General features: G+C 44.8%; 1 long non-coding RNA gene across 1 annotated transcript; it reads left to right on the top strand.

The window, feature by feature from the left end:
- Window positions 1-5,504: 5,504 nt before the first annotated feature.
- LOC128898332 (uncharacterized) lies at window positions 5,505-7,093 on the top strand. The gene is made up of 3 exons (XR_008462813.1): window positions 5,505-5,853; window positions 6,312-6,509; window positions 6,997-7,093. It is a non-coding gene; the product is annotated as an uncharacterized LOC128898332 (long non-coding RNA).
- The last annotated feature ends 7,574 nt before the right edge of the window (window positions 7,094-14,667 follow it).

Raw genomic sequence — 14,667 nt, forward strand, 5'->3', positions numbered from 1 at the left:
TGGCTTGATGCCACACATGAGCCCTCTCAGGAAATGGAAATTCCCAGCTGCTCCTAAAGACTTGAAGTCCTTTCTTTTTCTTGAAATTGTGCAAGGGGAACTTAACCTGCATGTGCTAGTTGGGGTCTAGTCTGAAGTCTCTTCTTCAACTCAAGAAATAGTTTGCCTGTCTCTATCTAAAGATTTTTGTCTGCTTAAAAGCTTTATATAAAGTACACGAAACTACTCACCCACCCAGCACTGCAAAGCAGATAAACAGGGAGAGGAGCTGAGCGTGTATAATAAGCTGTAATCCAAAACCACTTAAACCCTGTGGTCAACTTGGTAGCACACAGAGACCACCAGAGTGGTCACAAGGGTTGACTTGATTTCTGCTTTGTTATCCCACTTAAATCCTCAATCTCTGAGTTAATCACCCTGTGATGACTTAGGTTTGATCAGACCTTTAGCTTTTGTGAGTAAATGTTCTTAGAATCTTCAGGGCACACATGGATCAAGTTGTCAGGGTCTCAAAAGTGCCACCATGTCCTGAAATCCCATTTCTTAGATTGCAGTTCTTTTTGACTGTTCTGCATTTAGTGCCCTGTTGATGCGTGCTCAGAATCAGCCAGCATGATGTAGAATGCAAGCAAAGAGGTTTTGTGGAGGAATACCAGAAGATTGTAATCTTCTGGTCTTATCTCTCATTCTGTACATATCCTGCAATGACTCGTTCTTCATTTCACAATGTAAGCATTTCACAGAAGAGGTGACATCTTTCAGTGCCTTAGCATTTCATCTCCCTATGTCTTCACATTTTTTTCCAATTTCTCATTTGCATGTCACCAACTTAATTAAACTGCACAATGACTTTAAAAATACGAACTCTAACAAACACCGATGAGGATGTTTCTTGGCAGCTGGTCATTGCGTTGCCTTGGGCCCATAGCTTTGCTTGCCACTCTTCACTGGGTGCCAGACCAATGCTTGTGTTTAAAGATAACTGCTCTGAGCATGATTATATCACAGTTTGTGGGTATGCTTTTAGGAGGGTTTAATATGGTATAATCTCTCTATTACAACCACATTTCCAGACAATAGCAGGCTGCAGAACGCAGCGTGATAAAATGTTAGCAAATCTTGTTCATTCCCTGTCATTGTATTAAGGTTCCAATGAGCTGGTTTAAGAACACATAGAAAAAAAGGGGGGGAAAAAAGGAAGGGGGGGTGGCAGTGGTGTGTCAGTGCAATGGCTGGAAATGTAGCCAGTTTTGATGACATTGTCTCTAGCCAAGATGTGATATCTTTCCATCTGAATCTGTCTGCCAAAGCATTATAAGCTTAAGCAAGACCTTTTTTTATCTAATCATTCAGATTGACTAATCATACTGATTTGACTGGACCAGCTTTCAAGAAAGGCATTGGAGAAGAACTGCAGCAGCTATCATCTTTTCTCTGTGTCATTTCAGGTGAAATCCTGCAGCTCAATGTATCTGCAAGTATGAGCAGCCAGAGTCTGTTGATAGCAGAGGAAGCTTCCCATTCTTCTTCTCTTCTTAGGACCTGTTTTCCACAAGCAATGCCACATCACTAATCACTTTTGTAGCAGAGAAATTTGTTGATTTGCATTTCTCTTTTAAGCATAGTTAGTGGCTGAAGGGAGCAAATTCCATTCACGATGGCAAGTGACTTTGCCTCATTTCCCTGTCTTTTTAAAGATACAGCTGATGATGAATGGGGAAGCCATGTTCTTTGAAGGACCTGTTCTTTTGAGTTCCCATCAACCAACAAACATCTTTAATTTCTGAGTGCCATGTGCCACATAGGTGCATGGGTCAGAACCATCTTTTGCAAAACTAGAAAGGATCTGAGCTTGTGTCAAATTGTACTCCTGGTTTCTAGAAACACTCTTGCTGAATGAAATCCTCCTTGAGTACCTCAGGAATGGTCACACAACAGAAATTCCAGGTGGGCTAATCATAACACAAGCACTGACCAAAGTTTCAAGCTGAGACATCTGGATGAACAACCATGGAACAAAATGCTAAAAAGAAAAGGCGTGTTCATCCTGCCTGGGGAAGACTCTTACCTCAGGAGTAGCCAGAACCTCTTATTGAGGGGAAATGCCCACTTAATTTGGCCATACTAATTAATGATAAGATTTCCCAGCCAATCCACTCGTGGACTTGAAGGTGATCTTATGAAGCTACCTACTGGATTGGAGGAAGGGGGTTGCTGGGGAGCCATGTCCCTGGGAAAGACATCTTGAAAATCGCTGGTGCCTAGGTGAGGCTTTAGAGCCATGTCCCCTGTTTGTCTTTATTGTTTAAATGTACTGTCTGAAGAACAGAGCCAACCTTGAGTTCTCTATATGCCACAGGTATTAGGGTAAGAGAGACTGCTCCTGCTGAAGCTTGTCTTTATGCTTTGCATTTAGTGTAAACAGTGTGTTTAGAAATGTATTGTCTGTGGCAGATCTGACATCACAACCAAATTCTTTAAAATGTTCAGGGGGAATCATGTCAGCTGCCTACCACTGAAATGTATGGAATGGAATTAAGCAAACCTTTTCTTAATTAAAAAATGAAAATGGATTCTGAACTTTATCTAAGGGTCACTTTGGGATGATTTCTAGACAGAAAAAATCTTGGCTTTCTGGCAGGACAGCTGTGAGGGAGTGTTCTATTCATTAGAACACAATTTGTCCAAGAAAATATGTTCCAAGTCCTAATCAATTTAGATGAAAACTTGCTGGACATGGTTCAAGCAGGCTCATTATGGAGTATTATAAAGCCAAATCCACATGTCTCAGTGGGCAAGAGGCAAGATAATCTTAGCTTACAGTGGAATGTTTAAATGTATACACCTAAGACAGTGACATAGGCACAAGGGTTGGTTCTTTTGTGTGTGTTGGTTGTTTTTTTTTCTAACCAGAAACATGTGAAGAACTAGAATTTTTCAAGAGAGGGAATGTCTCTTTAAGATACAATCACTCGTGGTGAATGGACTGTGGCCAGATTCATCCTTGCTTTAGCATCTATAGAAAGATTTTTGGAAAAGAACAGCTTCCAGTGCGCTAGAAATATAGGTGTGCCTCCAAATGAAGGTCCTTGGCATCACAGGCTCTTGCAGAGTTTTATAATTCCCAGCTGTATAAGGATTCTTTTTTAATGAACTGCTTCAGCAGTGGAAATTCAGCAGTTTGGAGAAGCTGTTGCACAGTTAGCCCTTGGGAAGGTGACACCATGCAGGGCATTGTTCAGCTGTTAAATGTTGTACAATGACACATCGCTACCGAGCACAGAAAACCACAGGATAACACACCCCCAGCCTTCCTAGAGTTAATGGTAACTATTTTAGGGTTTGCTTTTCTGTTATTCAGTTAGTTTCTCCATTATTGCAACTAGTGTTTCAGACTGCAAAAGGGTACTTAAATAACTTTCAAACAATGCATTTCCAGATCCATATTAAATTTTCCCATAGAGGTAAGACACAACCTGAGCAATCATTAACCTGGGGAATATTTAATTTCTTAACTTGAAATGTTTTTCTAACTCAGAGTCTTAGCCAGGGTTAATCACCACAAATTAAAATCAAGTGTGCTTCACAGCTGCTGCTATGCCTGGTAGAAAGACAAAACAACAAAATGATCTCTGAAGTGATAGCTTACATCCACATCTTTGCCAGTGGACTCTCTGCTCTCCTGTATCCACCGCTAGTAAGTGACAAAGGCATGATTTCTCCCATCTCATCATTCTCTTCTGGCACTTGAAAGCCAGACTGCAGGGTGGGGGATGGAATAAGAAAGTCCTTCTAGCCACAACTGGTCCTGTCTATACCACATGACAGTCCCTCAGTCCCTACCTGGTTACTCACCAGTCATCTCCCATTCAAGGACTGAGACCTGAGTCAGGAGTTGTCTTCCCATCATGACTGTTGTAATTTCAAGGGGCAGTGAAACACCCCCTCTGCTGGTCCTCCTCTCTCAAACAGCATCATCCACACCACCACCACTGCACCTGTGTCCAGCCTCTTGACTTAATAAGCAATTTATTCACATGACTGGGGCTGGATGTGATAGAAAAGGAGCCTGCAGTATTGTTAAGCAGCTTGTGGTTTAAGTCACAAACTCTGGAGATGACTCAACTACTTCACCGTCCCACAGCCTCTTCCTTCCTTCATGCCCCACTCCGCCAAGTTGGCCACCTGAGACTCTGCTCATTGCTGTTGTTTTCCCTGGCTCTTCTTACTTGTTTACTTAAAAATCTTTCCCTTCATTTGAATTTCTTGCAGGAGGGTCTTGTAAGGACACCTACTTTGGTCAGAATTTCCTGTGAGTTAATAGGCAGCTTTTTTTTTTGTTATTGCATGTTTTGAAATAAAGATGTAATAATTTCTTAATGTTTTTTTCCTCCCAAACTCTGCTTTAAAACAAACCCTTTTCATGCAGAAAGCAGTGATATTAAAGCCCCAGTTTAAAAGACAGACTGTACAGAGGAGGAGGAGGAGGGGTATTTTGAAGGCAGCAGGACAGCCTGTCACCCAAGGGAAAACGGCCGACATGCTGCTGAAGCTGACTGCATATTTTCATTTCCAAAAAGCACTCAAGACTAAAACCACCTGTGAGCAAGTCTAGCCTCTCGGGCTGATTTAGTAGGGCCTAGTGCAGGGTATCCTGTCAAACGGCACACTTGCTTTCACAAGGCAAATGAATCCGTTTTTATGTGGCAGGGCTACAGCTCGTCGGGATGAACTCATTAAAACTTTGTGAAAGAAATCGCAAGTGAGAGGTGCAATATTTCACTATTCAAACCCGGAGAGTAGACATAGGCGTCCTATGGAAAAGTGAGTCATGTGCTCTGTGGTACATTCTGTTACAATAAACATCAGTGTTTGTTTGCTGAGCCTGTTAGCATCCAGCTATAAACTCAATTAGGAGGACGAGTTCCTCGGCCTGCTGCTGGGTTTATTGTGTGCACTGCCGTTCGGTCACTCTTGTATAACAGCACCAGTCATGTCAGACTGCCATTCCAAAAGGAAATAACAGCACTTTCCACATTTCTTTCAAATCCATCCCAAATTTCTGTTAATGACATTAAAGCCATAACCCTAATACTTTCCATGCTTTCTGAATGACTCAGCTTTTTAAGAAACTGATGAGGAATAAGTCACCACCAGAGTTCCTTAATTTCCTGGTTTGAGACTTCTAAGAGTCTGCTTGAAAAAAAAAATCAAAACAAGAAGCCATAAATTCACCTTCTCATAAAAGCCTTCTGCATATTTTATATATCGATATTAATTTATGTGCTACTAGTTTGAGTTGGTTTTACAAGCTACGTGCCAGAAGACAGAATGGGTTGTTAGTCTAGCTTTGTGATTGCAGAAGGTAAATTACAAGATCAAATATACTTATTGCTACCATTGTCAGAAGACGATGGCCAAGGGAATGACATTAAATGGGATGATGGTTAGCTGCATCTAAACTAGTAGTGAAGTAAGAGATCATCTAAACTGGTAGTGAAATAAGAGATTGTGTGCTGGAGACAAAGGGACTTCTGGGTAGGAAGTTTCTATGCAGCATAAATAGCATTTTGGAAACCTGACTCTTGCCCAGTTGTAAGAACAGGCAAGGTCTCCACATTTTTAAATGCTTGCTGCATTTCTCATGACTGTAGAGGGGGTGGGAGGGATTGCCTCTGACTTCAGCAGGAAGAGTTGGAAATTAGCCATGGGTTAGAGACTTGAGGAGTTATAGTTTGAAGTGTTTCATCTATTTCCATAGAATCACTTGCTTATTACAATGTTTTGTCTAGTGCAGTGCTCCAGGAAGTGAGGTTACTGTCCTGTGACATCTGAAAGGAAGGACTGAGGACAGTAAGTATCTGCTATCTGGCTCTGACAAGTAGGCATTCCCAGCTTCTGGGGTGCATTATGGTATCCTTAAGACTGCTCATTTTGCTGACTTGTTTTCTTTCACCTTCTATCCATGTCAAAGGGGCAGTGGGCATGCAGTTACAGCCTCTCTATAGTGCAGGATGGAGCATGCACTGGAAACCTGTGGAGTAGAAGCATGCGACTGCAGGTTAAATGGCTACTTCAGTCCTCAAACTGAACCTACCTTAAGGCACTCAAGTAGGAAATAAGGAGTCTTTTGTCTTTTTACTGTAGCAGATATCTAGTGGTAGGTTTTGGGGTGCTTTGTTCCCAATAATCTTTTTTTAAAATAAATTTCTCTTCAGTGTATCCAATTACTAAAGTCCATTTCTCCTTTTAAGTCCTATATTGCAGGTATTTTTATCAGTCAAGGTAAACCTTTTGTTGTCTCTCCTCAGTGTCTCTTCATGCTGTTCCTTGCTGAAGTGGAGAAATGCTTCAGAGCTGTGTCAGATGCTTTCAGCATGCAGCCACGTGAACAAGCCAATCTCAGGGGCCAGTCCAGCTCCAGGTTCACAGAAAGCTGTCTCCCACCACAGTGTGAAGCAGCAGCTGAAGGACTCTCCTCACCCACTGCAACACCTTGGCTTACCTCTGTGAGTCACAAGAGGGCATCTCTTAACTATAAAGGGGAAGTTTAATGAACCTGAGCGGTTTTAATCTTTAGATGTTTACAGCTATTAACAAAAACCAAAATACACAGTCTAGCATGATCAGCTGCATGCTAGGAAAAAAATTACATAGCACTGAAGTGTTGTTGTGTACTTCAGCAAGGCCGGGATCCCACTGTCTTCTCTGGCAGGAATGAACGGTTAGCACTGCGTTTTGTTAGGTAAAATACAAGAAGTTTATCTCATAATAGAGGCTGCTGAACCCAGAGCAACCTCAGGTCTTGTAAGACGCCCTGCACACACATGCCTGTGTTGTGAGTGGAAACACCATGTGTAAGAGATGGAGAATGACTTGATTTCTGCTCTTGATCCCTTACTTTTCCCTACCAGTAGCTGTCTTTTTCCTGTTGTGGAAACTGTCCCTCTGGACATGGGGTTGATTTTTTCAGTTTTATTTTATTTTTTTCATCAGCTCTGCCTGGAGAAAAGGATTGTTTGTGTGTGGGTGCCTAGATCAAAGCAAGGGATGTTGGGAGCTGCAGGTCCCAGTCTTTGCTCTGTTGGCTCTTGGTGAGGTATGGATGTTTAAAGCTGTTTGGTATGTGCTGCTGCAAGAAATACATGTGCCAGCATGACATCTGTGGGTGCAGGAACATCTCTTCTGGGAACTTCAGTGTTAGGTTTGCTGATGATACTGCTCCAGTGAAGAAGCTTTTAGTCATTTCCCACCTCAAATTTGTTTATCTGCAGAATGGGAATAGGGAACTTCCTAGAGAACCCAGAGCTACATTTTCAGTTATTCATAGCTTTTGCATACCCTTGAGGAGGATATAAGCTATATATATCTGAAGCTTCATGCCACCATTTCTGTAGTTTTAACATTAGGTGAGCTCCTTTTCCAAAGACATTGCAGTGTTCTCCTGGCCACGTTTTGTGGCAAGCATGTGCTCATCCTTTGGCATGCAGAATCTCAGCACCAAAACCCTTGATCCCTTTCGTGTGCAGACACAGGTTTTTTGATCTGTGAAGTCTGTCTTGCGGGGGGCTGGAGCTAAGAAGGTGCCTATCCTGTGTGCTGTGCTTTTGAGGCGCAGAAAGCAGCATCTAAGCAGACCTGGGCTCCAGAGTCCATCAGAGCACAGCCTTAATAAGCACAGACAATGGCCTCCTCTCAGCATTGGCACTGTCCTTACCCAAGCCACACCCTCACTCTGGACACAGGGCTATTCACCACCGCGGCTGTGGGCACACTCAAGTGCCTCCTAAACAGACTGGAAGAGTGGCTGGGTCATCCTGTGCCTCTTGCTAACAGCCTCTGATGCTTTACCATCGCCTCCCAGGAGGCTCTGATATTTGAGCTTACACTGGCTGCCCTAGCACAGAGAGGTCAAACAAATTGAATTGCTCTTCATATTAGCTGTCCATTTGAGATCTTGTGTGTTTTAGCTGGAAAATGCACGGCACGTTCCAGCCACCTCCTCTGGCCAGGGAAGCAGCGATGCCACTGGCAATATGTGCGCTTGCTGAGCATTACTTAGCTGGAAAGTTAGCACTGAAACATGTCCTCTATTGAGAACAGTCTCAGCTTCACTGGGCCTCTCTCTTGCAGATGTTAATACCTTACTATTATCTTTACAAGTTCCAACAGAATAGTAAGCTGCAGTAAAGAGGGGGGATATGTTCAATTTAAGCAATGAGATTACTATGTTCTGAATAAAGCCACTTTTATTAATAATTACCTCTCTGCCATGACTTTAAATTCAAACAGCTGGCCAGCCCCTGTTCTTTATTAATTTCCTTGGATCCTTTGGCACCAAGCCCTCAGTCCCTGTGATGTAATGGTATAAAAAGTTGGCTCCTGTCTGAGCTTCCACCCACAAGTTCTAAATTTGGAGCATGGCAAATTTCTGATGATTCCAGAGAGAGGCCATGCTCAAGACGTGCTTATGCCTTCAGTCCCATCCTATTGCACCAAACAACAAGATTGTGTGCTTTTTATAACTGGGATCATAAATATGACTCAGATGCACATGTTGTCTATGTAAGCACTTGGGGTTGGCTATCACTTTATGGCACTGGGAAGAAGCCAAGCCAAATAAAAATTGTTTTGAGTAAATATTACATTTCTAGAGCATGAATAACTTTTCTCTGCAGCCAACGTGTCACTAATGGGAATAATGAAGAAGATGGAGTGGGGGGAAAGCAGTAACTAAATCATCCCACTAAACACAGTCTGCAGCAAGACCTGTTGTTTCGACTCATCTGGGGTGTAATATCCCAGATAACTCGTAACATGTCTCAGAAAGGCCACAAGTGATGGAAATAAAAATAGCTATACAGTTCAGCACCATCCTGCTGCGCAGCTCTCCCTTGGGTGGGTGCTCCTCTAGTGGTATGTAAAACAGGCAACCAAAGAACCAACTGTCTTGTCTTCCCCACTCCCAAATGTGCAAAGGCTCAAGCATGTGGATTGCTCCCTGGAGATCAGTGTTGCTACTCACATGCTCAGCACTAAGCGTGTGCACATGTCTGTGCAGGATCCAGGCCAAAAGGAAGGATGAGTTTTTCATCCCACAACTTTGGGACCCTGGGGGATGTCTGCATTGCAGAACAGGGGGAAACAGAAAATAAACTCACATGCAGCACCGCAAGGCAAAGCAGCTTATCAGCAGCTCTCCAGGGCAGCAATGTGCTGTCCCACCACCAGCACACCCCACTGCAGGGCTGGTTTGTCTTCTGCTGGTTCTGCTCCAGCTCTTCCAGCAAGTTGCTCTGTCTCAAACTGCCCCCATTCCCAGAAAACCCACAATTACTCCTGCCCTTGAGCAGCACTTAGTGAGCACTTTTTATTACATGCTTCATATACCTGAAATGCAAAGGGATAAAAGCAGTGCTGTTTTTTAAGAAGTTACTGGGAAGCATTCCCTGGCAAAAGGAATCTTCAAGTCTCCTAGAAGTAGTAGCCAGATAGAAATGGCAAGTGAGAGTCTAGCTTTGAATGTCAGTAGTAGCTTTCCTGCTTTCCTAATGATCAGGTAGTCCTGAGCATTGTACATTCCTGTGTTGCACCTGTGAACTTTTGCATATTAGTAAGTGCTTTCCCGAACTTTGCTGACTTTTCCTTTTCTATAGATGCCTTTGGCGTAGCAGGAAGAAAACCTGGCTTTAAAAGAGGAGTTCAGACAGGAAGCAGCAATGTTCCAGGAATACTTCTGAGTCAAACAGGAGAGCACATGGAGAGCATATTTCAGAGATCCCTAAAGCATTTGGGTATGCAGTTGGAGCAGGTGAGTGGGGAGGCGTCAAGAGCACTTAACATTCTCATGTACCAGCTGTCCCTATCAGAAGCGTTTGAAGAGCCTTTCTGTGCAGTGGGCTGGATTAGAGCTTGCAGATAAAAGGTTTTAAGTGCTGTGAGCCCTGTGGTAATGACAGCCAATGTCACATCAACAGACCTGCACCTCCAGGGACTTGTGCTGAGAAATCAGTGCTGATTTGCCCATCTAAGTCAGCTTTGTGTATCAAGGGTCTGGGCACTAAGTCTTTTTTCCATGCCTTGCAATGCCAGTGCTCATTTTCTGCCAGGAAAGTGACCCAAGCAGTGTACAAGGGACTGGCTCCCTCCTCTTTGTAATGTATTTTACAATTCAGAGAAACTTTCAATGCAAGAAAGTGTTTTTTACAAATCAGAGCTTCTGAATTGTTAAAACAGTTGAAAATCCTAATTGCCTTTTAGACAAGAAAAGTACAGTGAAGAAAACATTTTGGATTGCAGAATTAAAAAAACTGAGGAGCTGAGGACTGGTTTCCAAGACCAGAAACTTGTACTTACAAGTTTAACACAAATACTAGAGCCTTCAACAAGTGATTTGCGCTCACCTGCAGAACTTGTTGCTCTGAGTTGCAGAGCTTAGGCTCTGTAAACTCTCGAGATGCGATGTCCAGGTCAATCACGTTTAGATTTACCTTAGGATGTTTTTTGCATGCACAAGGGAGGGGAAAATCTACCTGAGATTGATTCAGCAGCCTAATTTACAGATGATGAAAGAAGGCTTGGCTGGAGTGTAGTGTGACTTTATGACTACTGCCTTCGTTTTCCTGACACTTTGGGGGTAGTGGTAGCTATGTGGTGCTTTAGCTTCAGTTAATTAGACAGCTAAAGGCTGCTTGGGTTTGGGGCTACCCAGAAAGTTTTCTGATGACCAAAGATTGTGCATAAAGGTGGAAGAGCTGGATGTGCCCCTGCGAGGGGCTGGCAGGGGATGGTGCCAGGGGCTCTAGGCATGCAGGGGTAGCCCTAGTATACATGGCCCTTTCCAAGTCCTCGTGTAGAAGTCTGGTTTACACCTTGTGACATATTTTTAATTTGTTATGGTATCACATGAAGACCTGGCTTTTTAGGGACAGATGGGTACTTTGCAGATGTTGATTAGACTGTGTCTTTTGATTTTTTTTAAATAGAAAGTATCATTCAGGTTTCATCAATGGGCAGCTGAGGCACAAGGAGGTCAGGGGACCTGACGAAGGTGATAGCAACTTAAATTATATGGAATTTTGTAGCTCTGAAATACAATCTTTCTAAAACAGGAAACCCTCTCAGGAGTAGTAGATATTCGTTAAAACAACAGTTCAAACCTGTCGATCTTGATCTATCAGGAAGAGGAGGAATTTAGAAAATGTGAGAGTTAGCTTAGTCTCTCTTAAACTAAGCCACCAGGTTCATGTTCCTATGGAGAAACAAATACCCTGCAGTCATCATTGTGTCTAAGTTATTTTTGGAAGCTAAAAACTCCCCCTTTTGGTGTCTGAGCTGAGAAAAAAATGTGTCTTTTGTGGGCCAGCAAAAGGTTTCTGGAGGAAAAAACCTTCAGTCCCACTTCTCAAGAGTTTTGACATGAGTAGCTGATGCAATGTAATTGAATTTGGTCTCCTTTACGTTTCAAAACTGGATTAAAGTTCGTAAGTCGTTGAGGGGAGATGTTACCCAACAGAGAAACTGATTAGTGTCGGGCCTTTGCAGCTGTGGGTGCAGACCCGGGTTTCTGTCAGCTGAAGCAGTCGGGGTAATCAGCGTGCCCACAGCTCGGGCAGGAGCGGTGAGATGCGTCGCCGCTCGGAGCCTCCGCAGTTAGATGGGAGCCCACCAAGCTGCGACGACTAGGAATGCTGAGAGCCTTGACCTTCTTTATCAGCTTGGTCCTCCTCCTCGCTTTTCTTTGGTGAGACGAGTGATCCTGGCCCTAGAAGAGGTCTTGGCGTGGTGGTGCGTGTGCTTCCCTTCACAGGAGGCGCGGGGTTTTCCTCCTGCGGTAGCAGTGCATTGCTGCACGTACGCAATGAGGCGGCGCCGGGAGCCCTACCAGCTCAGCCCTGAGCACCCGTGTGCCTCACCGCAGACGTGTGCGAGGCTGCCGCTCCGAACGGGCTAGGCAGACGTGACTAAGGACGCGCCGCTGCCGGCAGTCGCTGCTGGGGCCGAGTGGCGGTGTCCGGCTGCCACCTGCCGTCGGGGCCCGGGCGGCGCGGGCCCGCCCGCGGCAGGGCGGGCGAGTGGCCGCCTCTGGGCCGCGTCCAAGTCGTGAGCAAACCCTGCCTATACTGCCCCGGCCCCCCGCAGCGGTATCTCCCGCGTTCCTGCGGCGGGGCTGGTATTTGGTATTGTTCTCCCCGTCTCTGGGGGAGCAGCTGCCGCGGCCCGGCCGGCCTGCTGGGGCCAGAGCCGGCGGAGGAGGCCTGCGCTGTGGCCCCAGCGCTAGCCGGGGGCCTTGGAAAAAGCGCGTCAGACAGCTCGCTCGGCTTCGGCATGCAGGGAGCCGGGCTGAGCGGGAGGGGTGACATCAAAAAGAGCAGAACGGAAAGCTGGAAGCACAGCGAGTGGCAGTGCCACGGCTGGGGGCAGTGGGTTTGGTGCACACTGCCCGGGGTTGTGGGTTTGGCTTTTCCATCTGTAATGGTGACAGTAAAGTGAGCGTGCAGGAGCACAGGCAGGCAAGTTGATTTTGCAAGTGGTACTACGTATGGCTACGCTGCAAGTCCGAGTTTTTGGATGATTTTTTGTGTGGACAACTGTCTCCTCAGGATCCCTTGGGGCATCATCCAGCTCGTACAGGCTAAAGTAAAACAGCAGATGCAGAAGATGCCACCTGCATCCCCACAGAAAGCAGCCCCATGCTGAGTGCCTAGGCTCCATTGCATCACCTGTCAGCTTCGTGAGGGGATCTGTGTGTGAGCAGGCTGTGCTCTGCCCCATCATTTCCCACCTTCTCTGGGAAGAAGCAGTCCCCTGTTAGCAATCTTCCAGGCAGGGAGAAAGCTTGACTGAGAAGTGGGGTGTGCTTCTCCATCATGGGCAGCCATGGTCGACTTCACAGCTTGAAAAGAGCAAAATGATCCAATGTATCTGTGCCATAGGAAACGGTTGGGAAAACACAACTTCAGGCGGTGAGTGGGACTTTCTAAAGGTGTCTAAACAGAGTCTGGTCTAAGTAGATTTTGAAGTGTTGGGTTTTTTTTTTCATTTTTAGTCAGAACTGGAGAACCAAGAGCCCAGAGGCCCTGGGCCTCCCCAGCACTGTGTTGAGGGTAAGCATACAAGTCTCTTTGGAGTGGGAAGAGAAATCCCTGTGTGTAGGCATTGAAACAGCATCGAGGAAGCCCAGACTGCTTTTGAAACTGTCTCCTGACAATGCTTGAGGTTTTAATCTCATCTGAGATACAAATGTGTTCACATGAGACTTGGTCTGTAAAATTAGGGGAAAGGACATGGGTGCCTTGTGCAACTGTAGGTGAGAAAAGCCAGCACAGAGCTGCACGAATCATGCTCTAACACCTTGTTAGGGCCTCTGTGGTGAAACCTGCATTGCCTGAGCAAATGACTCTGTGTGCTCAGATAGAGGTGACAACAGGTGAGCCTTTGCACAAAGATTTAGGCTCAGATTCTGTAAAAGCTGTGTGCTGTAGCCAATATAAGTAGCTCTATTAATTAGCAATGATATTAATAACAGCATGTAAAATCAGTGCTAAAGCGAGTTTCTTTCATAGGCAAAGAGCAAGTGATATGAGCAATCAGCACACTGACTGATGTAGAAAGGGTTATTTTGGGAGCTTCTCTTTAGTAAGGCATTTAAAATAATTGCCAATGGAAAAATGTGAGTGCAGTTGTGCTGGGCTTTATGATTATTCTTTTTTATCAAGACTCTGCCCAGTCTGTCATAGGCTTTCCACTGGTCAACTGCTCTTATCCTTTTACAACGTTACCTCTGTCAATTAGGCTAAAATATAAAAAGAAGGGGGAATTAGGGGTTCTTGTCAAGCAGGTTTTCTGGTGTTGTGCTTGTAGGTGTTAAAAACCAACTCAGTAAATCTCCCTCTCAAAGCTTTTCAGGGTGTTTATATCTTTTGTTTTGCATCACACCATGCCAGTATTACTTCCTTTTGGAGGTGAGCAGCAGCTACCTTTTTCCAAATCTTTTTTTCACCTTTAAGTGTTAACCACTGGCCTTTCCGTGTTTTGAAGGATGTGTACTTTTGACTTACCCATAAAGTCAGTTGGTAAAATGGTGCATTTCTCCACCATTTCTCCCTGGCATTTCCAAGTTGTTAGAAGTTCATGGTGAGACTCAGTGTACAAAAGTCACAATTCATGTAGTGTCATAAACTTTGTGTTTTATTTCAGAGCTCAGGGCCACACTAGCAGTAACAGGCAACCTCAAGACACGGTGTCTGTGTGGCTGCTCACCCTGCTCCAGCTGTTTCAGACCACAGACTGATCTCTTCTATTTTTTTTTGTTATTATTCCCCACTCTGCCTCACCTCTTGCCCTGCCTTGCCACTGAAGGGGTGAGTCTGGGTCTTGCTCTCAAAAGTAGAAAGTATGTGTGAGCTGGAACATTGTACATCTTTCTCTCAGCCTCATTGCTGCAGCCTTGGGACTTTTTTATCCTGCAAGTAAATGAGCACCAGTCAAGAGGAGGAGGGAGGACAGGATGGGAGTGAAGGACAAGGTATGTACACAAGGCACCACGGGAAACGCTATTTACAGGCAGGCAGCCTCCCTTACATGTGTCTTCTTGCTCTGCTTTGCCCCTGTTAAGAAAGCCATGTGGCAGCACAAGCTTTGTGCTGCAGCTGAGGCCTTGCTAGA

This window comes from Dryobates pubescens, chromosome 22 (genome assembly GCF_014839835.1).
Source record: "Dryobates pubescens isolate bDryPub1 chromosome 22, bDryPub1.pri, whole genome shotgun sequence".
Taxonomy (NCBI): domain Eukaryota; kingdom Metazoa; phylum Chordata; class Aves; order Piciformes; family Picidae; genus Dryobates; species Dryobates pubescens.